General features: G+C 43.5%; 1 pseudogene; it reads right to left on the bottom strand.

The window, feature by feature from the left end:
* Positions 1 to 15,957: 15,957 nt before the first annotated feature.
* LOC139230219 (probable G-protein coupled receptor 139) lies at positions 15,958 to 24,604 on the bottom strand (annotated as a pseudogene).
* Positions 24,605 to 24,669: the final 65 nt, after the last annotated feature.

Here is a 24,669-nt window from a genome sequence, read left to right on the forward strand (position 1 = left end):
ATATAGGTAAAATATTCGATGTTGCATGTCCTCTGGCTCGATTCCCTTTTCTAAAGAACAGTGTGGTTTAGCCTCAGATAGTTGCCAGGGGAGGGATAGAGTCAGTGATTCGGGGACGGAGTGTGCAGCAGTGACTGAAAACAATGGCTTTGCTCTTCCCAGTATTTAGCGGGAGGTAATTCCTGCTCAACCAGTACGGGATCTCGTACAAGCAGTCTGACAATTTAATGACAGTGCAGGGGTCGAGAGAGGTGGTGGTGAGGTAGAGCTGGACATCGGCGGCATACATGTGAAAACTGAAGCTGTGTTTTCAGATGATATCACTCAGAGGCAGCATGGAGATGAGAGAAATAGGAGAGGCCAAGGATAGACCCCTGGGGGGACTCCAGAGGTAACATTGCAGGAGCGGGAAGGGAAGCCTTTGCAATAAATTTGCTGGCTATGACTCGATAGATAAGGATGGAAACAGGCGAGTACAGTCCCAACCAGCTGCACAACAGTGGAGAGGCGTTGGAGGACGATGGCGTGATCAACGGTGTCAAAGGCTGTAGAAAAAGTCATGAAGGATGAGGAGGGATAATGTACCTTTATCACAGTCACAAAAGATGTCATTTGTGACTTTGATTATTGTTGATTCGGTATTATGACAGAGGGTGAGCTGGGGAAAAAATGTTTGGAGCGATTCAAACATTGAGTTCCACGAAAGATGGACACAGATTTTCTTGGCAACAACACCTTCAATGACTTTGGAGAGGAAAGGGATGTTGGATATGGGGCAGTAGTTTGCAAGGATGGAAGGTTTGTTTTTCTGTGGAGAGTGGTGATAACAGAAGATTTGAGGGAGAGGAGGACAGTACCTGAGGAGAGAGAACCTTAACAATGTCAGTTAACATAGGAGCCAGAAAAGGATGTTGGGTGGTCAGCAGTTTGGTGGGAATAGGATCGAGAAAGCAGGAAAAGGCTCTCATGGACAAGATAAGCACAGAGAGGTCATGAGGGACGGTTCACAGAAGCCGGGGGGTTATCTTAGCATTTCGGAATGATGTTGGAATAGTGAGCAGTTTTGGGAGTCGAGAGCAGGACCCGATAATGCATTATCAGTCAGATCTGGTGGTGAATGGCTAAACTACTTGTCCGCCATATCCTTTCAGACTTGCACCAGGTGGAACAGACAGGGTGAGAGAGAGAGAGTAACTGGGCAGGTGAAGGTTTGGCATCATCTAATTCCCTCCAGTCACACACCATCATGACTTTAAAAGCTATCATCATTCCTTCATCGTCGCTGGTTCAAAATCCTGGAACTCCCTCCCGAACAGCACTATGGGAGTACCTTCACCACATAGACTGCAGTGAATCTGCATAACTAACCTGACCAGCCACCATGACGTCCGGGTGGTTTCTCCCTGGTCAGGAAGGTATATGCTTACATTTTTGTAAACAGGAGGTGGGTGGGATTGGTGACCCATCCACCTCCACGGAGGTGTGTGGGGGACCTGACCCATCCACCTCCATGGCACGAACCTGGTATTGCAGTACTTCCAGGAACGGTGCAGTGGCTCTAGGCCTTTTGGCTAAGAGCATTGGCGCAGAGTGATCCTTGACTGGTGCAGGGTGACCTCTGGCGTTTGACAAAGAATTGTAACGATTGGATAACGATTGGACATGAATTTAAAAAAAAAAAAAAAAACATAGACTGCAGTGATACAAGAAGGTGGCTCACCACCACCTTCTCAAGGGCAATTAGGGATGGGTAATAATAGCTGGCCTTCACAGCAATGGTCAAATCCCATGAAATAATTTAAAAAATTATTCCGTGCAAATGGTCCATTTATTTCCAGATGGTACTTGCTTCATACGCAACAAATCACATTGGCACACGGATATCTCAATATCTTGACACACGTGCCATCCAATACAAGCCATTCTTGGGCTTTCAGTTTATCTTATCAAAATGTTGTAGTCATCTGGAGATCTGTTTCTAATCTCCCACGGCATCATCCCAATTTTTGGGGTTGTGAGCAGTTTTCTTGAAAGGTACATAGGCAAGGACACAAAAGTGAAAGCTGTACATTTACTATCCGTACCTACACTTTCATGACTTTGAATTGAAAGCTAGGACAATTCAATTTGGCAATGTAATTTTCCTGTTTCTACCTGCACTGTAAGTGGGGCATCCCATTAATTACCATTCTATCTCAGTCATAAGCCCTGGAGGAAATTTACTGTCCAATACAATATTAAAGATAGAAAACAAAGATGAAATTTTCCCATTTGGTCAAGTTATTTCAGCCGATGTCTGCAGATAACTTCTTAAATTCTTAAAACTGCAGAATCTCTTGCTACACCATCATTATTAACTTGAAATGAAACATCTTGGGGAAGAAATTCCTCCGGGGGTCTTCCCGTGGGCAATTGCCTTCTCACTGGAGATTTTTTACGAATTTACCTGGTGGTCTAGGAGGCGCCACGATTTTCATTGAGGAGGCCTTCTACTCCTGCTCTGCGGACCGTGCTCCCAGCCAGAGGGTTCCCATGCAGAAGATGCAGTCACATGTGACTGCTCAGCCAATCAGGTAAGTATTTCACAGGTTCCCATTAATAGAACTGAGACTCGCATTTCTACGAGTTCTCAGCACTATTAATGGGAATAAACCCAATCACACAAAATAATAAGAAATAAAAAACAGACCACACATATTTAATATTGAAATTAAAATTATGTTTTATAAAAATAAAATATTTTCCGATTTTTAAAAAAGTTTTTAAAATTATGGTTAAGAATAAACTTACCGTAGTGAGAAAGGTTTTTCACAATAAACAATGTGTTTATAATTTTAATTTATTATTGTTTTTGTGTGTTTTAAAACACTTGTGCCTGTAAAAATAGGCTATGCGCCTGCTTTTTGAGACGCAAGATTTTTGAGGACATTTGCTGGGCAAGATAGAGCTAAATAGCCCAATCTTGCCCATACAAATGTCCTCACTCCCAATCTGGCTACGATCTGTCAAGCTCCAGATCAGAAAAGCCGCTTTTCAGTGCATGCGCATTGCGTGCTTAAAACCGGCTTTTCTGATACCTTCTCGGGTCCATTGAAACTTCATATGGGCCAGGGACATCGGAATTTCCTCGCCATTATCAGGGCGGACAGCATTTTTGGAAAACAAAAACTCAGTAAATTACAACATATTTCTCTTCTTTCTTCATTAGCTTTTTCAAAAGACTAACAAAAAATAGAATAAAAGTGGAAAAAAATTAGTTTTCGCATTTAAACGAATCAAATCAAACTGCTTTGGAAATTGCTTTAGAAACTGCCACTCCAAGAACATAAGATCATAAGAAATAAGAGCAGGAGCAGGAGTAGGCCATTTGGCCTCTCGAACCTGCTCCACCATTTAATAAGATCATGGCTGATCTGGTCATGGACACAGCTCCAGTTCCCTGCCCGCTCCTCATAACCCTTTATTCCCTCCCACTCAAAAATCTGTCTATCTCTGCTGGAAATATATTCAATGACCCAGCCTCGACAGCTCTCTGGGGCAGAGAATCCCACAGATGTACAACCCACGGAGAGACGTAATTCCTCCGCATCTCAGTTTTAAATGGGCGCCCCCTTATTCTGAGATTATGTCCCCTAGTTTTAGTTTCCCCTATGAGTGGAAATATCCTCTCTGCATCCATCTTGTCGAGTCCGCTAATTATCTTATATATTTCGAGAAGATCACCTCTCATTCTTCTAAACTGCAATGAATATAGGCCCAAACTACTCAAACTATCTTCTTACGTCAATCCCCTCACCTGCGGAATTAACCAAGTGAACCTTCTCTGAACAGCCTCCAATGCAAGTGTATCCTTCCTTAATAACGGAGACCAAAACTGCACGCAGTACTCCAGGTGTGGTCTCACCAATACGCTGTACAGTTGTAGCAGGATTTCTCTGCTTTTACACTCTATCCCCTTTGCAATAAAGGCCAACATTCCATTTGCCTTCCTGATTACTTGCTGTACCTACATACTAACTTTTTGTGTTTCATACACAGGACCAATCTCTCTGTACTGCAGTACTTTGCAATTTTTCTCCATTTAAATTATAATTTTCTTTTCTATTATTTCTGCCAAATTGGATAACCATACATTTTCCCACATTATATTCCATCTGCCAAATTTTTGCCCACTCACTTAGCCTGTCTATATCACTTTGCAGATTTTTTGTGTCCCCATCACAATTTGCTTTCCAACCCAACTTTGTATCATCAGCAAACTTGGCTACATTACACTCGGTCCCTTCATGCAAGTCATTAATATGGATTATAAATAGTCCAGCACTGATCCCTGTTTGCTAACCAGAAATTGACCCATTTATCCTGACTCTCTGTTTTCTATAGATAGCCAATCCTCTATCCATGCTAATATATTACCCCAACCTCGTGAGCTTTTATCTTATGCAGTAACCTCTTATGTGGAACCTTATTGAATGCCTTCTGGAAATCCAAATACACCACATCCACTGGGACCATCCGCCAATCCCCCTGAAACAACATCCCATCCTGAACGCTGATGTCAGAAGAGCCAAATGGATCCCCTATTACCTCCCCCTTCTCCCTACCTAGGAGGACGGCCTTGAGAATGGCATCCTGTGCCTGTTTATGGTGCACGGCTAGAGCGAACCCTGGTATGCCTCCCCTGTCCCTGATGGCTGTTACTGGGGCCGTTTTCCCCAGATTCCACAGCATTTCCTCTATAGCTCCAATTCGTCTGCCCTCTGCTTCCCTTCTCCGCGGGGTTCTGTCTTTGAATGGACCTTTACCTTGTGAATGTAATAACCCCCTTCGTGGCCTCTAAGATTTTGTGGAGCAACCATATTGTGACCAGGGGTCTCCCGTTAGCGGATTTAAACCCTCACCTTGCCCAGATTGCCAAATATTCAGTGCAAGGTTTGCATGTAAACATTGAATTGGAGCATGGTATATGGAGGGGGGAACTCTTCGGGGTGAATTAGTACATAGACCACGACCGCCAGGTCAGCAAGCTGAACGCTCATGGTACTGGCAAGTTTTATGACCTTCTCTACCTGAGCAGTCGGGTCATAAATCCCGCAACCTGTGAGCCGCTCCCCGTTGGACATGGTACTGAAACGACCCGTCGGGTGTATCCCAGCCCTGAGTCCCTCCTCCACATCCCATACCCCTTCAATTGGGTGCATGTGTGCACCTTCCCAGGATACATGTTTCCTGCCAATTTCGGCTCAGTCAACCCCTACACTCTGAGATTTACCAGTGTGAGCAGTAGGGTCCAGTGAGCAATGCAGGCACTGCTCACTGTCCCGTCCTTAATCCGCCCATCAAAAAACTTCTGGGTTGGCGTGTGTTTCATTAGGAGGACTTTCGGGGAGGATGCCATGAAGCGCTGTGAGCTCTTCATAGCCGTGTGGCTAAAAGGTGTCTTTCACAATTGGAGTATTCTCTCTCCACATCTGTGAGCACCCTGGAGGAGTGCACCATGGGTCTCAGCTTGCAGTGTCGCTCCTGAATCAACACCGAGCTCAAGCTGTCCCCACTGGCTGCTACCTCGAGAGAGAACTCTTCCCTCTGGTTAATCACACCCAATGCAGGTGCCGTTTGGAGGTCCTTTTGAGCTCGGTGAATGCAGCCTGGCAGTTCGAATCCCACTCCCGCTCAACTCCCTTGTGGAGAAGCCGAAGTGAAGGGGCTGTTGTGGCTGCATATCCCTCGATGAAATCCCGGCAATGCCCTGTGAGTCCCAGAAAAGACCTCATCCCTGACACCGTCTTGGGGACTGGGAGTTCCTGTACTGCCTTTCGTCTGACATCATCGATTGCCCTTTCACCTGGTCAGATGGTCAGCCCGAGAAATTTTACTTCCTTCTGACCGACCTGAGCATTCGTTTGGTTGAATTTGAAATCTGCATCCCTGAGTAACTTCAGCAGGTCGCTCAGCAGTGGCCCGTTCTCCTCTCTATCACTAGAGAACAAGAGAATGTCATCCACATACTGACGATCTGCTGGGGCCGAGTAACCTTCTTCAGAGCATTAGCCATGCTGTGGTGGAAGATGGAGGGGCTGTTGAAACCCCTGGGGAAGACACGTCCAAGTATATTGTTGGCCCTTAAATGTAAAAGCAAACTTATAATGCTCTTCCAGTCGAAGGGGAATCAACCAGAACCCATTTGAAATATCCAGCACTGAGAACGTGGTTTCGGTGGCTGGAATATTTCCAATTAGGTCAGGTACAGCCGTGACTGTGGGTGCTCAGGCTGGGATATTATTGTTGAGGACCTGATAGTCCACCATGGCTCTCCATGACCCGTCGGGATTCTTGACCGGCCAAAGGGGACAGTTCACATGGGTGGCAATCAGCCTTAGCACATCCTAACATTACCAGGGAACCCAGTTCTGTCTCCATGTCTGCCTCTGCTTGCCTGGGAAAATGATACTGTCTTTGGGGCCTAGACTTGGGATCCCCATCTACTCTAACCTCTACCCCAATCACCCGTCCACATTCATGCTTGTGGATGGCGAAAGCATCCAACATGTTCCGCACCTCTGTCTGGTACTGGAGCAGGGTGTTACTGACCAAAAGCTCTATGTCGTAACTACCCCAGGGATTCATGCTGCAGATGCTCACACGTGCCCTCTTGTCCATGGTTTTATCACCACCTCATCCACCTTAACGGAATACACCGCTCCCCACAAGCAGTGGTTCCTAAAATGTACAATGATCATATAGGACAACATGAAGTCAGACCCAAGGAGTATTCACCCGGGCTGATCCCACTTCAGGAGAATGCATTCACATTTAGTGGTCATGGAACCTAGCTTAATGGCATGTGGAGTAGATCTTACTCCCACCTGCTCATCCCCGGTGAACCCCATCAAATTGATGGAGACTTTATTGGACCAAGGTGAATGGGCCGGGTCCTGGGAAAGGATCATCATGCGCGAGGCTCCGGTGTCCATTCAGTACTTCCGCGTGACCGGTTCTACCCCCATCCACACACAGGGCCTGCCCCACTCATCGGAGCACTCGGTATGACCTTGCTGTTCGCAGCATCAAGTCTACCGGAGTCCTTACCCATCACTGTATGGAGGGCAGCCACCAAGACCTTATATCCTGACTGCTGGCTGGTCTCCCTCATGTCGGTGTTTGGAAACTTCTTCCCGCGAGCCCCTCCTCGGCCGGGTACTCCTTTCTGGATTGGACACTCTCACCTCCAATGCCCCATTTGTTCACACTGAAAACAAGCTTTTGACACACTAGTGTGCGGCCCTTCCTGACGTCATTCCTTTCTTTTCCGCTGACCGGCCTTCATCTCACTGACACAACACCGTTGCTTCGCCTCATCCTCACCCAGGGACCTGAAAGCCATGGTGAGCTTTCTAAGCACCCCAGCCTCGGTGTTAGCGAGGTCCTTGGCATTGAATCAGGCATCGGCCATGGCTCTCAAAACTGGGAGGCTTTTTGCAACCAGTAATTATGTTGTGGTTAATAATTACTGGCTGCGAAAAGTAATTATTTACTTAGTCCGTAATTATGGACCTCCCCCAGCAGTTGCGCTCGGTCCGGACTGCCCACTATTGCCTAAGCGTAGATGGGCCAGAGCCTATCGGCAAAAGCAATCGGCACTTCTCCAGGCATCTGCAGGGTATTCTCAACTAGGGAAAATGGACTCCCCTGTGTATGGCCCATGGCTCGTAGGATTTTCTCCTTGAACCGCACTATAGTGCCTCGTCCCACCTTAGAGGCAGCGGACAGGCTTTGTTATAGTGTCCCTTCTAGGAAGAATAAAATAACATGCGATTCTGCATCATTACTCGTTTAAGCCCCCTATCTGTTCTACCTTAGCGAAATGACTGTGGGGTCCACTTTGATAAGTTTTGCCAGTTCATCATCATTTGGAGCTGAGGAGTCGTGAATGGGACCACGTTGTCATTTTGGAGCTGGCCCTCATCACTTTTGGGTGCCGGTGAACCATATCTCCACTGCCGCAATGGACACATGGGCCCCGGTTGCTCCCTGCCCACTGGTGGAGCTACTTCTTCTTGTACTGCTACCGGAACTTCTGCTTGGGGCCTATCCTCTTCCTGGTCTAACTGGGCTCCACCTGGTGCCATTAAGCACACCATGCATCTAGCCCCAGCCAAAGCCTTTTGTAGCTTCCTGATCGTTTCGTCGCACTGATCGTGATTACAATCCTCAAAGCCCTTACTCCTAGTTACCCAGTACGCAGTCTTCATGTCATTAAACTTGCTTTCCAGCCCTTTCGCTTCCGCTGCTGGTCGGAAAATTTATTCTCGGAGAACTTGCTCATGGAACTTAGCCTCGGTAACCTGGCATGTAAATATTCCTCAGCTGTCCAGGAAGACTTTTCTACAGCCCTCCTTTCCTGCTTTTCTATAACTAATTCCTCCACTAACTGCCGACGTACTATACCCCATGCGTCTGATTCCCTTTCAAACTCCTCCAGCTGCCCCTGAAGCCTCGTTACCTGCTTCGTTAACAGCTGAATCTTTTCCTCGAACTGATCATGAATACAATCCTCAAAACCCTTACTCCTAGAAAGCATATGAGCCAAACTGTCTTTTCCTTGGACTTCTTATGCTCCTTTCCCCCTGTCCACTCAGCTTCCCTAATCTGAGGACTATCTGAGTGTAACATGTCCAGCCCCACTGCTGGAACACATTAATTTTGGTGAACACGTAGGATGCGATCCTATCTTCCAAACCTGACCGAACCACTTCAACCTTAAAGTGAATTGAACTGCCCACTCCCTCGTGTCCTGCTGCAGTAGCCATTTCTGTAGGGTGTTTTGTGTGCGCCATGTCTCTATGACTCTCCCTTCAGTAGAACCATGCTGTAAGACTCCCCAGTTCTGGTTGTTTCCCTTTGGATGGCAGGAGCTTTTGCCAATAGTTCCTGCTTAGCCCGTTGATTAGTGGGTAATCACAGAGAGCGAGAGGGAGAGAGAGAGAGAGAGAGACCAAGGTCAGATAGATCTTCTCCTCTGCCCGATGTGCAGCGTCAGCAGTGGGATTACTGTGTAACCCCGGCCATGAGCGGATGGCACCCGGTTGGTCTTCCGTGAACCACAAGCCCCACAACCCCCAAGTTCGGACCCAAGGATTTGCTATGGATAGGTTATAATTCACTCAGACAAAACAAAACGGTTCATGTTGTTCAAAGATCGATCCCTTTCATTACACTCACAAAACGACAACCCCTACTCCTCTCGCTTCCGGCTTAAAGACGAGGTGACTGTGAACACTAGCTTAAAACGTGAGACGAAATACCCACCCTGTCAGTTACGCCGAAACAACCTCCTTCCCTAGAATCTAAGCCTAGATACTGGAAACCCTTCTAACTAAACCCCTCTCCCAGTTTGGTCAGAACCCACACTTGGAAGCCTCCTCACACATGCATGTGTTAGCCTGCGTCTTGGAAACCTGCAGTTCCTTCGCTGGCGGTTTTGGGGATTTCCAAAGGTATATGCTTTTTACCAGCCCTTATTTTTGCTTCATGTGGCCCGTGTATATTCAACTCTAAAGACAAAACCATGCCTAACAGAGGCATGCGATGAGGCCTAGAGAGTTATGTTCAGGCAGTACAGCCAGACTCCCACTTCGGGTATTCCTAGAGAGTTAACGGATGTGTAGCCATGCAGGAAACCCCATTCCAGATGGTAGATAAAAATAAGCCACTGAATCCCCCAAAAGTCAACATCTTTATACCCCGTATTATGCACAAAACTGGCTGGGCGATTCCTGGTTAGCATGGTCACAGAGATGCTAGTTGGTTTTCTTGGTGACGTCTCTGTCCTGGATTTGTCAACTTGATGAAAACAATGGTAGGCCTTTTCTGTCGATGAGCAGTTCTCGAAGTGCTAACTGTTTGTTGCGTTCCTGACTGCTCCTTCATTGAAAGAGTCCAGAGGTGGTACATTTGGCCTGAAAACCTCATTGTCCATCCAGACCTACTGGCTCCATGGACATATGGAGTTTTTCCACAAATCACACAAAGTTCATGACGTCAGCTTTGAAACTGGTTCGATGGCAACCCAAAAGGCAGACAGCTCCTGCTATACTTCACAGAAACCAAAAATCAGACCTCATAAAATTCAAAAGCCCAAACTCCATTTTGAAATGCAGCCTGTGTGTGTCTCCATTTTAAAAGTCTTAAGGTCCATTTTAAAAGTCAAAAAATCCTGCCGGCCTATACACACACTGATGTTGGCACCGGCCAAATCCTACACTCCCCATTTAAATAATAATTTGCTTTTTTATTCTTCCTACCAAAGTGGATAACCTCACATTTTCCCACATTGTAATCCATCTGCCACATTTTTGCCCACACACTTAGCCTATCTCTATCCCTTTGCAGATTATTTTCATCCTCCTCACAACTTGCTTTCCCATCTATCTTTGTATCATCAGCAAATTTGGCTACATTACACTTGGTCTCTTCATCCAAATCATTAATACAGATTGTAAATAGTTGAGACCCCAGCACTGATCCCTGTGGTTTCCCACAAGTTACAGTTTGCCAACTGGAAAAGGACCCAGTTATCCTGACTCTCTGTTTTCTGACAGTTAGCCAATCCTCTGTCTATGCTAATACATTACCCTCTATCCCATGAGCTCTTATCTTGAGCAGTAACCTTATAGTACTTTATCGAATGGTTTTGGAAATCCAAATATACGACATTTAGCAGTTCTCCTTCATCCACCATGCTCTTTACATCCTCAAAGAACACCAGCAAATTTGTCAAACATGATTTTCCTTTCACAATACCATGCTGACTCTTCTTCACTGCATTATGATTTTCAAAATGTCCTGCTACTACTTCCTTAATACTGGAATCCAGCATCTTCACAATGACAGATGTTAGACTAACTGATCTTTAGTTTCCTGCTTTCTCTCTGCTTCCTTTCTTAAATAGGGGCGTTACATTTCCTGTTTTCCAATCCGCTGGGACCTCTCCAGAACCAGGGAATTTTGGTAGATTACAACGAATGCATCCACTATCTCTGTAGCCATTTATTTTAAGACCCTACGATGCAGGCCATCAGGTCCAGGGCACTTGTCCACCGTTAATCCCATTAGTTTGCCAAGTACATTTTCTCTCGTGATAGTGGCTATTTTAAGGCTCCCCATTCACAATAGCCCATTGATTAGCAATTTTTTGTATATTTTAGTGTCTTCTACCATGAAGACCGATAGAAAATGTTTGTTCCAAGTCTCTGCCAATGCACTGTTTCCCATTATTAATTCCCCAGTCTCATCCTCTAAGGGACCAACGTTTACTTTAGCTTTAGAATATAGAATGGTCAGCCGTTTCCCACGTGACCTGATTTTCGTTTCCACTGACTTCATATCTCTGTGATCATTTTTATTGTTTGGATTCGAATTCCTGTTCCCTGCCCTGTAGATCAGTGTTTCAGCTGGCAATTCCCAATAATCTTTATGCTGCCCCCTGCCGGTAAGACATTGGTCCATTGTTACATTACTGCTGCTAGTGGGTTGCTTTCAATAACCTGAGGTAAATGTTCCTCACAGTACACACGTTCTGGACTGTATTGTTTGGCCTATTCTCAGCCGAACTCGCTTCCCAACCCCCATCAGTCGATATTTGTGCCCATTGTGTTCTCGTCTGCCAAAATCGCTCAATATTCCAGAATTATTCTGGAATGTAAAGATAAACCCCAGCTTCTATTCTCCACTGCTAACCATCATTTTAAACCTCCCCAATCTTCACCCTTATCTCTGAAAATACGTGTGAGGAGCTCATGGACTTCTTTGTCTCTAAGATTGAGACCATTTGTCCAGCTGCCGCTGCATATTCCCTGCCTTCCCCTATCACACTGGGCCAAACTTCCTCGAAGGATCCCCCCTGCCCTAGCCCTGACCTCACATCTTTCTCCAGTTTCTCTCCAATCTCCCCTCATGACCTTTCCGAACTCATCCTGTCCATGAGGCCCACTTCCTGCTGCCTTCACCTTGTTCCCACCAAACTGCTGATCACTCAGCTTACTTTTCTGGCTCCCATTTTAGCTGACATTGTTAATGGTTCTCGCTCATCAAGTACAGTCAAGCTCTACCCCAAAATTGCCATCGTCATGCCTCTCCTCAAAAAACAACTGTCGACCACTCCGTCATTACAAACTACCACCTCATCTCCAACCTTCCTTTCCTTTCCAAAGTCCTTCAACGTGTTGTCAGCTCCCAAATCCGCGCCCATCTTGCCTACAATTCCATGTTTGAATCCCTCCAATCCAGTTTCTGCGCCGGCCACAGTATCCAAACAGCTCTCATCAAAGAAACAAATGCCATCCTTTCTGACTATGACAAAGGCAATCTATCCCTCCTCGTCCTTCTTGACCTGTCTGCAGCCTTTGACATGGTTGACCACTCCATCCATCTCCAACGCCTCTTCACTATCGAGTAGGTGGGTGGAACTGCACGCGCCTGGTTCCATTCTTATCTATCTAAACTTTCCCAAAGAATCACCTGCAGCAGCTCCTCTTTCCACTCCCACGTGGTTACCTCTGGTATCCCCCAATAATCTATCCAATGCCCCCCTCCTGTTTCTCATCTACATGTTGCACCTTGGCGACATCATCCGAAAACACAGCATAAATTTCCACATGTACGCTGATGACACCCAGCTCTATCTCACTACCACTTTTCTTGAGCACTGCACAGCCTCTAAATTTTCAGACTGTCCGACATCCAATTCTGGATGAGCAGAAATTTTCTCCAATTGAATATTGGGAAGACTGAAGCCATTGTTTTCAGTTGCCGTCACAAACTCCGTTCCCTAGCCACTGACTCCATCCCTCTCCCCAACTTCTGTCTGAGGCTGAACCAGACTGTTCATATTTGACCCTGAATTGAACTTTCAACCACGTATGTGCAGCATAACCAAGAGCACCTATTTCCACCTCCGTAACCTTGGCTGCTTCCACCCTTGCTCAGTTCATCCGCTGCACTGGCTGAAACCCTCAACCTCTCTTTATTACCTCTAGACTTGTCTATTCCAATGCACTCCTGGGTGGTCTCCTACATTCTACCCGACGTAAACTGAAGGTGACACAAACTTCGGCTGGCAGTTTCCTAACTCGCACCAAGTTCTGTTCACCCGTCAACCCTGTGTTTGCTGACCGATATTGCCTTCTGGTTAAGCAATGCCTCATTTAAAAAAAATTCTCATCCTTATTTTCAAATCCCTCCATGGCCTTGTCCCTCCCTATCTCTGTAATCTCCTCCAGCCCCAAAACCCACGAGATGTCTGCACCTCTCTAATTATGCTGTCTTGAGCATACCTGATTATAATCGCTCAAACATTGGTGGCTCTGCCTTGAGTTGCCTAGGCCCCAAGCTCTGGAACACCCTGCCTAAAACTCTCCACCTCTCTACCTCTCTTTCCTCCTTCAAGACACTCCTGAAAAACATACCCCTTTGACCAATCTTTTGGTCACCTGCACTAATTTCTACTTCTGTGGCTCGGTGTCAAATTTTCATCGCACGGTACTCCTGTGAAGCACCTTGGGGTGTTTCAGTACTTTAAAGGTGCTATATAAATACAAATTATTCCAGTAGTGCTTCTATATCCCTTTGATCTTCTCCCCCTTTCTGTTTCTTTTTTTTGTTAGTTTAGGGGTTGTTTGTATTTTCCCTACCAAACTCCATTGCCACACAATTATTTATGTTAAAGCTAATGTTTACTAACTGCCCAGTTTGCAAATTAGTTAATATTGGTTGAATTGTATATTCCTTTCCATATATTGAATCCAATTTTACAAATTAGGTTGAAGCAAAATCAATGTAAAAACGTATTTGAAGTTAATTTTCCAGAAAGATAATTAAAACTTCCTCCATTATATCTATAATTGTCTGCCCTTTTTGTCTGTCCTGGAGTGGGGGTGGAGGAGAGGCTGGAAGCAAGTGGTCCGGGCTGAGAGACAGTTGCACCGACCAATGGGCGATCAGGGCCCGGCTGGCCTCGCAGCCAATCAGGGCGGGGAGCGATGGGTCTGCTCCAATGAGGAGGCGGCAGGGCCATTGGGTGCGGGCACGGGGGCAGCACCTCCCCAGGATTTGCTACAGAACCGAGAGGAGCTTGTGGCTTGAGAGTGAGAGAAAGAGAAAAGGATGGAGAGAGAGGTAAGGAAATAGAGGGAGGGAAAGGGAGGGGAGAGAGCAAGTGAGGGTGTTAGAGGGTGGGAGGAAGAGCTGGTGGATGGAAAGGGATAGAGAGGATGGGGAGGGAGAGGTAGTGGAAGTGAGAGAGAGGGTAGGAAGGGGAGAAAGAGGGACAGAGTTTGGGGGAGGGACAGGGAGAGTGGGAGGGGAAGGAGATTTAGAGTGGGAGGTGGAGGGAGAGTGAGAGAGAGAGTCAGAGGGAAAGCGAGTGATGGAGGGAGGGAGCGAGTGGGAGGATGAGAGAGAGAGAGAAGGAGAGAGGGCGTGGGAGAGACAGTGGAGTGAGAGCGGGAGAGAGGTCAACGATTGCCTATACATCTATACTTTTTAAGACAAACATTCATTCAGTTACGTTGCGGTTTACCCCTTCTGCATCACAATATTCACAAGCCAGCCGCATAAAACATTTTAAAGTTTTAATTGCACTTTTGAAATAAAATGATGCCATGAGTGGTTATGTATTTATTCACCATTTGTCCGTTAAAGCAGTCAGTTGTTGTTAAAGTCTGTTACACTTTATTAATTTTCAAAGAACCGATGGGTAGTCGCTCACTTCAGTATCTACAGAAAGATTTCTGACAAAGCTAATTTCACAACCATGGCCATACACCGAAATGTTGTTAAATCCTGGGATCCTTCGACTTCCACCAATGGTGTCATAGACCTCATACTACCCCACCAGAAGACAGAATCCACTCACTACTTCTGCAAGGCTCCGGTTCTACCACTACAGTACTGTCAGGGACCAATTCTCCAAGTTCAGCTTAAAGCCAAGTACCCTGCCCCTGGTGTCCATTAACCTCAGACCCGTTACTGCAGCGCTGTAGAACCCGAGTCTATCATATTGTCATGTCACACCTCAGAACACTCACTCCATAGCTGCTGCCATTTAATCCTGGATCCATAATCTGATTTTTCAAAATCTAAACATCGTGTCCCAGCATTACTAAATGTCAGACCTCTGCCTCCTTTGACAAAATCAAAGCTCACCCACTGCCCTGCAGGTGAGCCACAGGACTCCCACACCAGCTCTCTGATATTCCAGAACACCACCAATGTTACCAAAATCTATCCCACCCTCCTAATCCTACCGAAGTTCACAACTAACTCCCACCCCCACCATTATTGTTTAGTGATGGAGATGGTGCTTCATCGTGTTATCTCATCTCAAACACTTTATTGTGTGCTGGAGTTTGCAAACAGGTAAGACATAAATTCTGATCTTAGCTCACGATTTAAAAAAATAGAGAATAAGACCACGGATTCCATGTTCAACTACCAATGGACAGAATCAGTGAATCATTTGCCTGAATACAAGTAAAAAACAAGGATATAATGTAATTTAATTTGTAGCCATGAAAGTGTGTCATGATTTTTATCGAGCTTATCGCCTCTGTAATTCTAAATTATCACGGCCGCGGTATTCAGACTCTGCGCTTTTGAACGAGCAAGTCCTGTCCCACATTTTGTCACTTTAACTGAAAATAAACGCATGCTGGGGAGCCCAGAAACAGGAAGCGCAGCCCATCTGCTTTCACTGAGTGTGAGCAATTCTACAGGAAATGACTCTGTGTGCATTTCTGTTGAACCAATCTGTGTACATTTGGAGGTAATTTTAGTGTTGGACGATAGTGTCGAATTGATTGTATAACATTTGCCGCCCATTAACATCATTTCCTAATTCCTTTGCAGTTAAGAAAATGTCGCCTGGCATGCAGGCAATTCAATATCACATTATTTGCATTATTTTCCACGGTAAAAATGATTCCTGTTGTGTTTTAATTCAGTGAAGCCATTGAACTTAATTAAATATGTTATTCGTCCAAGTGGACGCTTAATTATAAGTATCAGCTCCGCTTTGAATTTACTCTGGGACACGGCATAAATAAAGGTGTTTGTGCAGGAACTCAACGTGCTAAGCATATACCCGGATTGTTCCAGAATAGTGGAAGGGTCATTGTAATTCGCTTGTAGAAACTGAGTATCATCAAATTGTACAACTATATAAGATACGAATGTTATCATCCATAACAGTATAAAACTGCCAGATATAGCGAGCAATAAAAATATGGATTTCCTTCGGTTCTCGATCTCTGGATCACTGTGATTTTCAGCATTGTTGTTTGTTCGGAGTTCCCTTCTCAGCCAGTACAATGTGCCTGATGGTCAGAGCATTGAGCAGTAAAATGAGCACAAATGGAGCAAGTGGGATTAAAACTGTTTCCAACCACCAATATGTTACCCATATCGGTGAGGTATAAAAACGTGATATTACATAGCAGGACCATGGTACATAGTCAATTATTTACCGCGGTTCATATATAAAATAGATTGGAACACTTTCTAAGATGCTCAGCCCACTCACCACTGCTATTACCACAGCCGCAGTTTCTTTGGTGCAATAGTTTAATCGAAACTGTTGGCAACAAATGGCCACAAATCGATCAAAAGGTGAAAGCTACAGTTAACCAGACAGAACAATCAATTGAAGCAAAACTCAAGGAGAGATTGAGACTGCAAATGGGAGTGTAATTCAGAAATGAATATGGAAAATAAGCATCATTAAGTTCATCAAGGATTACAGTAAAGATCAGGACCAGTAGATCCGCTATTGCCATGGCAACCAGGTAACTGGTGATGCATTTGGAGACTCCGCAGCTTCCACGGGAGAGAACGAGAATTGTCGCTAAATTAGCTGTAAAGAGGAGGAAGATGAAGTTACTGTCTCTCCTTATATTGAGAGGATGATCACTCACCAATTTATTGGGATGAAAATTCAAGAATTTCTAATCTTGGCACCCAAATGTCTCTCCAGGGCGAAAATTAATGCATTGAGTGCCATGCTCGTTTTACTCCCAATATTATTCTCCATTACCTCCAGTAGAGAGTAGAATCGGCATAGTGTTAAACACACATTTTTAAAAATCATATAGCTTATACAGTTTCAGGTTGTCTCATAAAACCTCTGACTCTCAGAATCCAGAGCTCCTTAGGATACAGTCCAAGCTGAGTTGTACCTGATCCTCTCGTTTACCAACAGGCAGGTTAGGTTAACATTGCCCCACAGTGGGAGATTGATTGACTGGTGCGCTAAAAGGAGATTCTGGCCAAGTATCACCTGCTAACACAACCCGGCGCATTTCCCTTTGTTTGATATTAATTGGCAGCAAAATCCATTGGATTATGCAAAGCTGGTGGTTCCTTTCCACCAGTTTGTCATATCTGCCAATGCAGCCGTAAATATTAAAACCTCCCCCATAGCTGCAGGTACAAACTTTGCCTGACCTTGACTTTGGGAGTCAAACAGCATTTTGACCTGTACTGTGCTGGCTCACACCAATAGCTGGCCTCAATATAATGCAGCATCCAATACCGCTCAGTATCATACTTCAACATTCAGGGTTGCCCTGTGAGTGTAAACTTTCTGGGCAGTTGCCCGCTTTTCGAGATCTCACCTTTGACCAAAACATAACAGTAACTGCGCCCATTATTTACGGATTTCTAGTAATAGTGATAACAATCGCTGAAAGTTAGTGGGACACATACCTTGATGTATATTTTAAAATGTTAAATGATATTAACTAACCAGAACCCAGGTGTGATATTAGTATTTGGCTCAGATTGAAAATGAAATAAATTAAGAGAAAATATTGTAAATCTTTAGCAGGGCAGACAGCATATATAGCGAGAGAAAGGTCGTTAACGTTTCAGGTCGATTATATTTTATCAGAACTGGTCATTGACCTTAAACTTAAACTTTAATTCTGTTTCCCACTCCATATAAGCCTGCTGAGGTTTTGATAATCCCCAGTATTTACCTTCTGGAAATTACAAGAATCTTTACAAAGGAGGCACAATCTGAGCAAAATTGTTTACATTTATATTTCAGAAGAAACTGTGCAGTCCGTCACGTTATTACATTAAGAATATGTCAGAACGTTAGATTATGCTAATTATTATTTGTTTGATAGTGGTAATCAGAGTCTGCACATCAATCACATCAAAACAAACAAATATTATTAATACACCAACAGCAGGAACAGTGACACAGTGAAGCACTGTTTAAGTTGACTATTAACTGATTAGAAGCAGCTTACAGGAACACCAACTCTTGCAAGGATAGGATAGTAAATGTTTTCTATCTGTATGATTACTGGCTGTCCCAAAATCGCAGATAAGTGATGTTGCTAGTAATTTTTATGAACAGGCTGATCTTTTGCTTTTGAAATAAGCTCTTATTTATACCTGAGAAACCTCAAGTGACATATGAACATTACAAAATGATTGGCATTAGTTTTAGTCATTTGATCAAACAGGTTCAGCTGAGCCGTATTTACTGCTACTGATTAGAGAGTACGATATTTTGCAATAATGTTTCACATTGGAAATGTTTTTAAAAGAAAGGTTTTGAGATCTGCACTGCTAAATTAATGGTACATACTCCTGAAACTGACGATACTCATTTATAGGTGCACATAAGTCATTTGATGAAATTAATGTACACAGTTGTGGTGGTTTAATGCCATGTAAATATTTAATACATCATATTTCGTTCTGTTTTCATGTATACTCTGCATAATATCAATATAAGGAGGCTGTGCTGTGCACATGAGATCGAAGAGCATTCACAGAGACACACAGAAAGTGATATAGTCAGTTGTATACAGCTCACCAGCCCCGTAGTTATGCTCAGATGTTGGATTTTAGCATCAACAGGCGTTGGGAGGAGGAGAAAAGAGACAAGGTCTGGACTGATATATACCATGTGAACAAGATGAATGTCGATGCGGATTTCAATTTCCATTTGGAAGGGATGTGGGTGTTTGTGGCAATCAAATTTGATGGTGAAAAGTACGGGTCACAGTTTATTAATCTCAGTTTTTAAATTTCAGTTGATCTAAATTCAACAGTTTTTTGGAGGATAGAGTTTCCAATTTCTTCTACCATTTGTGTGAAGAGCTGTTTCTGCAAATCATCCCTGAACCATGGAGCTCTCATTTTAAGGTTATTCCCCCACCAGAGGAAATAGTTTCTCTCCATCTACCCTTTCAACTCCTTTGTTTATCTTCAGCACCTCAGATAGGCCACCCGTAATCTTCTACACTCAAGGGAATACAAACCTAGTATGTGCAATCTGCCCTCCTAATTAGCCCTGGCATTATTCGGCTGAATCTGCGCTGTTCCCTACTCCAAGGCCAGTATATGCTTCCTCAGGTTGGATGCCCACAACTGATCGCAGTACTCTAAGTGGGGGCTGACCAAATTTTGATATAACTGTACTGCCACTTGCCCCTGTGTATTCCGGCCCCTTTAAGATAACATCAACATTCCATTCGGAGTTTTAAAAACAGAAGAGCATAAAAATTAAAAGCTGGAGTAGGCCATACGACCCCTCGAGCCTGCTCCACCTTTCAATAAGATCATGTCTGATCTTCCACATCAACTCCGATTTCCTGCCCTATCCCCGTATTCCTTAATTCCTCTGGAGTTCGAAAAACTATCTATCTCAGCATTGAATATATCCAATGAATGATCATCCATATCACTTTGGGGCAGAGGATTCGAAAGATTCACAACCCTCTGAATGAAGAATTATTCCTCATTTTAGTCTTAAAAGGCCGGCCACTTATCCTGAGTATATGCCGCCTAATTCTAGACTCTCCAGCCAGGGGAAATTATTCTCTCAGCATCTAACCTATCAACCGCCCTAAGAATCTTCAATGTTTCAATTAGGTCACCACTCATTCTTCGAAACTCGATAGAATATAGGCCAAATCTATTCAATCTCTCCACATAGGACAATCCTGTCATCCCAGGGATCAATTTAATGATGTTTTGTTGCACCGCCTCTAAGACAAGTATATCCTTCCTTAAATAAGGAGACCAAAACTGTGCACATTAATTCAGGTGTGGACTCACCAGAGCCATGTACAACTGTAGCAAGACGTCCTTACTCTGGTAGTCCAACCCTCTAGCAATTATGCACAGTGTGCCATTTGCCTTCTTATTTGCTTGCTGCACATGCATGTTAACTCTCTGTTTCTTGCACTAGGAAACCCAAATTTCTGAATACCAACACTTAATAGTTTCTCACCATTTAAAACATATTCTGTTTTGCTCTTAGTTACCAAATTGGATAACCTCACATTTCCTCAAATAATACTCCATCTGCTAGCTTATGTACTGTATCCACTGGTTCCCTCTTATCTACCTGCCAGTTACATCCTTAAAAATTTTTAATACATTTGTTACACGCAATTTTCCTTTCATAAACCATGTTGACTCTTAATCTTGGATTCCAGAATTTTACCGATGATGATGTCAGGCTAGCTGACCTGTAGTTTCAGGTTTTCTCTTTCGCTCCTTTCTTGAGCAGCAAGTTTAGACTTGCTACATCTCAATCTGCAGTGACCTTTCTTGAATCGAGGAAATTTTGAAAAATCACAACCAATGCACCTACTGTCTCTGCAGCCACCTCTTCTCAAACCCTAGGATGTACGCCATCAGGTCCAGGGGATTTTGTAGGCTTTTAGTTCCATTAGTTTCTCCTGTACTTTATATCTACTATTCATACAATCATAGAAATCTACAGCACAGAAGGAAGTACTTTTGGTTCATCATGTCTGCACCGGCCTACCAAGAGGATCCAGCCTAATCTCACTTTCCAACTCTTGATCCCTGTAGATTACAGCACTTTAAGTGCACATCCTGATATTAATTACTTTAAATTCCTCACTCTCATTGACACCTTAGTTCCCACTAATTTTGGTATACTTTTTGTGCCTTCTGCTGTGAAGACAGATACAAACTATTTTTTTAAAGACTTTGCCATTTCCTTGTTTCCCAATATAATTTATCCTGCCTCAGCCTCTAAAGGGCCAATGATTATTTTCTACTCTCTTGCGTTTTACATACGTGTAGAAGCTCATGCAATTTGTTTAATTATTTCTTGTTAATTTGTACTCATATATTTTATCCCTTTTTTCAATTTTTTGATCATCCTTTGCTTTTTTCTAATCCTTATGCTTATTATTGTTCGTTGCAAAATTATATGCCTCTTTTTTAAATCGATTATTATCTTGAACTTCTTTACTTAGCCACTAATGGATCATTGTTCCAGGGAAGTTTGTTTTATTTCTGAATGGAAAGTATATTCGTTGAGAATTTTTGGAATATTTCTTTAAATATTAGCCATTGCTTATCTACTGTCATAACTTTTAATCTAATATTCCAAGCTACCTTAGCCAGCTCAGCTCTCATACCTACACGATTAGCTTTGTTTAAGTTTAAGACTCTAGTGTCGGATTTAAGAATGTCACTTTCAAACTCAATGTAAAATTATATCATATTATGATCACTCTTTCCTAGAGGGTCCTTTCCTATAAGTTTACTATTTAATCATAATATTAAACACAACCAGATCTGTAATAGTCTGTTCCTTGGTTAGTTCTATGAAGTATTTTTCTAGAAAGCTGTTTTGAATATATTCCATGAACTCATTCTCCAGACTACCATTGATAATTTGTTTTGACCAATCTATATGCAGATTAAACTCCCCCACGGTTATTGTATTACGTTTGTTGCAAGCTCCTATCATTTCTTTTTAATACTCTGTCCAAAGGTGCAGCCACTGTTCTGTTAAGGGGCCTATAAGCTATACCTACTACTGTTTTCTGCCCGATGTTATTTCTTATTGCACAAATTGGCTGCCGCATCTCCCACATTACAACAGTGACTACACACCAAAATTACTTCATTGGTTGTAAAGCGCATTGAGATGTCCAGTGTTCATGAAAGGCGCATACGAATACAAGTCCTTCTTTCTCTCTCTCTCTCCCTCTCTCTCTCTCTCTTCCCCACCCGTACTGATTTTAGCTGCTGATCTACTGAACCAAGATTCTTTTTGATTATGTTTATTTTGCCTGCCTTAAGTAATTTCTGTACTTGTAACCCTAAATCGCTCTGCTTCTCCACAGCTTTTATCTGCTTAAAATTTAGAATATATTCTGATATATATATTTTACGTCCAAAGTGGATGACCTCACACTTCCCTTGGTTGAACATCATCTGCCACAGAATTTATCACTCATTAAATGTATTAATTACCCATTGCAATCGTCTGCTCCCATTTACACTATTTACTGTTCCACCTTGGTGTCGGCAGCAAACACGAATATGTGGCTATTTGGCTCTATATTCCTTCATCTATGTCACTATAAATTTAGCGAAAAGCGAGGCTCCAGTACAGTTCCCTGTATGCACCACTAGTCACATCCTCCCATTCTGAGTACACATCCATTATCATTGCCTCCTGCCTACTATTCCCAACAGATTCCCTATCCATGTCAATGGGACCGCGAAATGACCTCAGATTCTAACACTGAATTGATATTAGCAACCCGTCATTAATTGATTATGTTGAAACAGTTGGACCAGACCTGTTTGCCGTAAATCTATAAGAAAGTAAGATTTGTTTTTGGTTTAATGGCGCTTAATTTCAAATACTAAGGGCAAATTTGATTTAAAATTAGATTCACCAAATTGTACCATGATGGGAATTCTAGTGTTCCCGTGGCAGAGAGGAACTTAACACTGCTACTGATCAGGTAGATTTTGCAAACATATTGTGAAAGAGTAAGGAGTCAAGAATATTATTGTCAACGACAGTTCCAAAAACATTATTTCGACATCTCCATTCCTGCAGTAATGATAGAAGACTCATAAAGCTGAGGATATTTATATATAGATTAACGCAAAGCATTTAATGGAATAACTGTGTATAATTGTGAAGGATTAGCATTCTCTAGATCTTAGTTACATAAAGAATGTACTTTATCTTCTTCAATCTATAATATATATCATTTATATTAAGGCGCCTGAATACTACAGGTGAGACCGAAGCATATTGAGATACACACAGAAAGTGATATAGTCCCACAGATATGCAAAAATGTTAGATTTCTGGAGATATTAACATACCTTGCGCGGAGCTAAAGAGGAATAAATGGTTCGATGAACATTTGTCCACTTGAATGTTGTTTGCGTAAACCCTTTAAAATGCTTAGCCATATATGATCATGAAATTTCATTACATTCCATTGTTCCCACAGTAATGATGATGTTAACTGTGCAGACCATCAGTCTGTATAAAAATATACATCATATAATCTTTATGGGGTTTTCTTTGTCTTTGACCGTGCCTGTGTTTGAAAAGTAATTAAAGAGAAAAGTAACCGGTTTTGTTTTGAAGAGGACAGCCTGGTTGTAATGTTAATACACATGGATTGACGGACAGTTATTTTAATATCTCTGATTGGGGAACAATTAGATCTTCTTTTATTGGAAGAGGCAACGATACATTTTTTTTCATTCCTGGGCTGTGTGTGTTGCTGACAAGGCCAGCATTAAAGCCCACCCTAATTGCCCTTGCCAAGGTGATGGTGAGCCGCCTTCTTGAACTGCTCAGAGCTTGTGGTGAAGGTTCTCCCACAGTCCTGTTCAGGAAAGAGTTCCATAATTTTGACCCAGTGACGATGAAGGAATAGCGATATACTTGCAAGACAGAATGGTGTGTGACTTGGAGGGAAACTTGGAGGTGATGGTATTCACATGCGCCTGCTGCCCTTGTCTTTAATAGGTGGTATAGGTCGCAGGTTTTGGAGGTGCTGCCTGAGAAGCCTTGGTGAGTTGCTGCATGCATCTTGTAGATGATGCACCCTGCAGCCACGGTACGTTGATGATGGAGAGAGTGAATGTTTAAAGTGGTGGATGGGCTGCCAATCAAGCGGGCTGCTTTGTTCTGAATGGTGTTGAGCTTCTTGAGTGTTATTGGAGCTGCACTAATCCAGGCAAGTGGAGAGTATTCTATCACACTCCTGACTTGCTCGTTGTAGATGGCTTTGGGGAGGCGGGAGATGAGACACCCATCGTAGAATACACAGTTTCTGACCTGCACCTCTTGCCACAGTGATTATGTGGCGAGTCCCATTACGTTTGTGGTCAATGGTGACCCCCAGGTTGTTGATGGTGGGGGTTCGGCGATGGTAATGCCATTGAATGTCAAGGGGTGGTGGTTAAACTCTCGCTTGTTGGACATAGTCATTGCCTGGCACTTGTGTGGTACGAATGTTACTTGCCACTTATCAGCCCAAGCCTGAATGTCATCCAGGTTTTGTTGCTTGCAGTCATTGACTGCTTCATTATCTGAGGAGTTGGGAATGGAACTGAACACTGTGTAGCCATTAGCAAACATCACCACTTCTGATCTTATGATTGAGGGACGGTCATTGATGAAGCAGCTGAAGATAGTAGGGCCTTTGACACTGCCCTGAGGAACTCCTGCAGTGATGTCCTGGGGCTGTGATGATTGACTTCCAACCATCACAACCATCTTTCTCTGTGCTAGGTATGACTTCAGCCAGTGGAGAGTTTTCCCACAGATTCCCATTGACTTTA

Source organism: Pristiophorus japonicus, chromosome 19 (assembly GCF_044704955.1).
Source record: "Pristiophorus japonicus isolate sPriJap1 chromosome 19, sPriJap1.hap1, whole genome shotgun sequence".
NCBI classification, from domain to species: Eukaryota; Metazoa; Chordata; class Chondrichthyes; family Pristiophoridae; genus Pristiophorus; species Pristiophorus japonicus.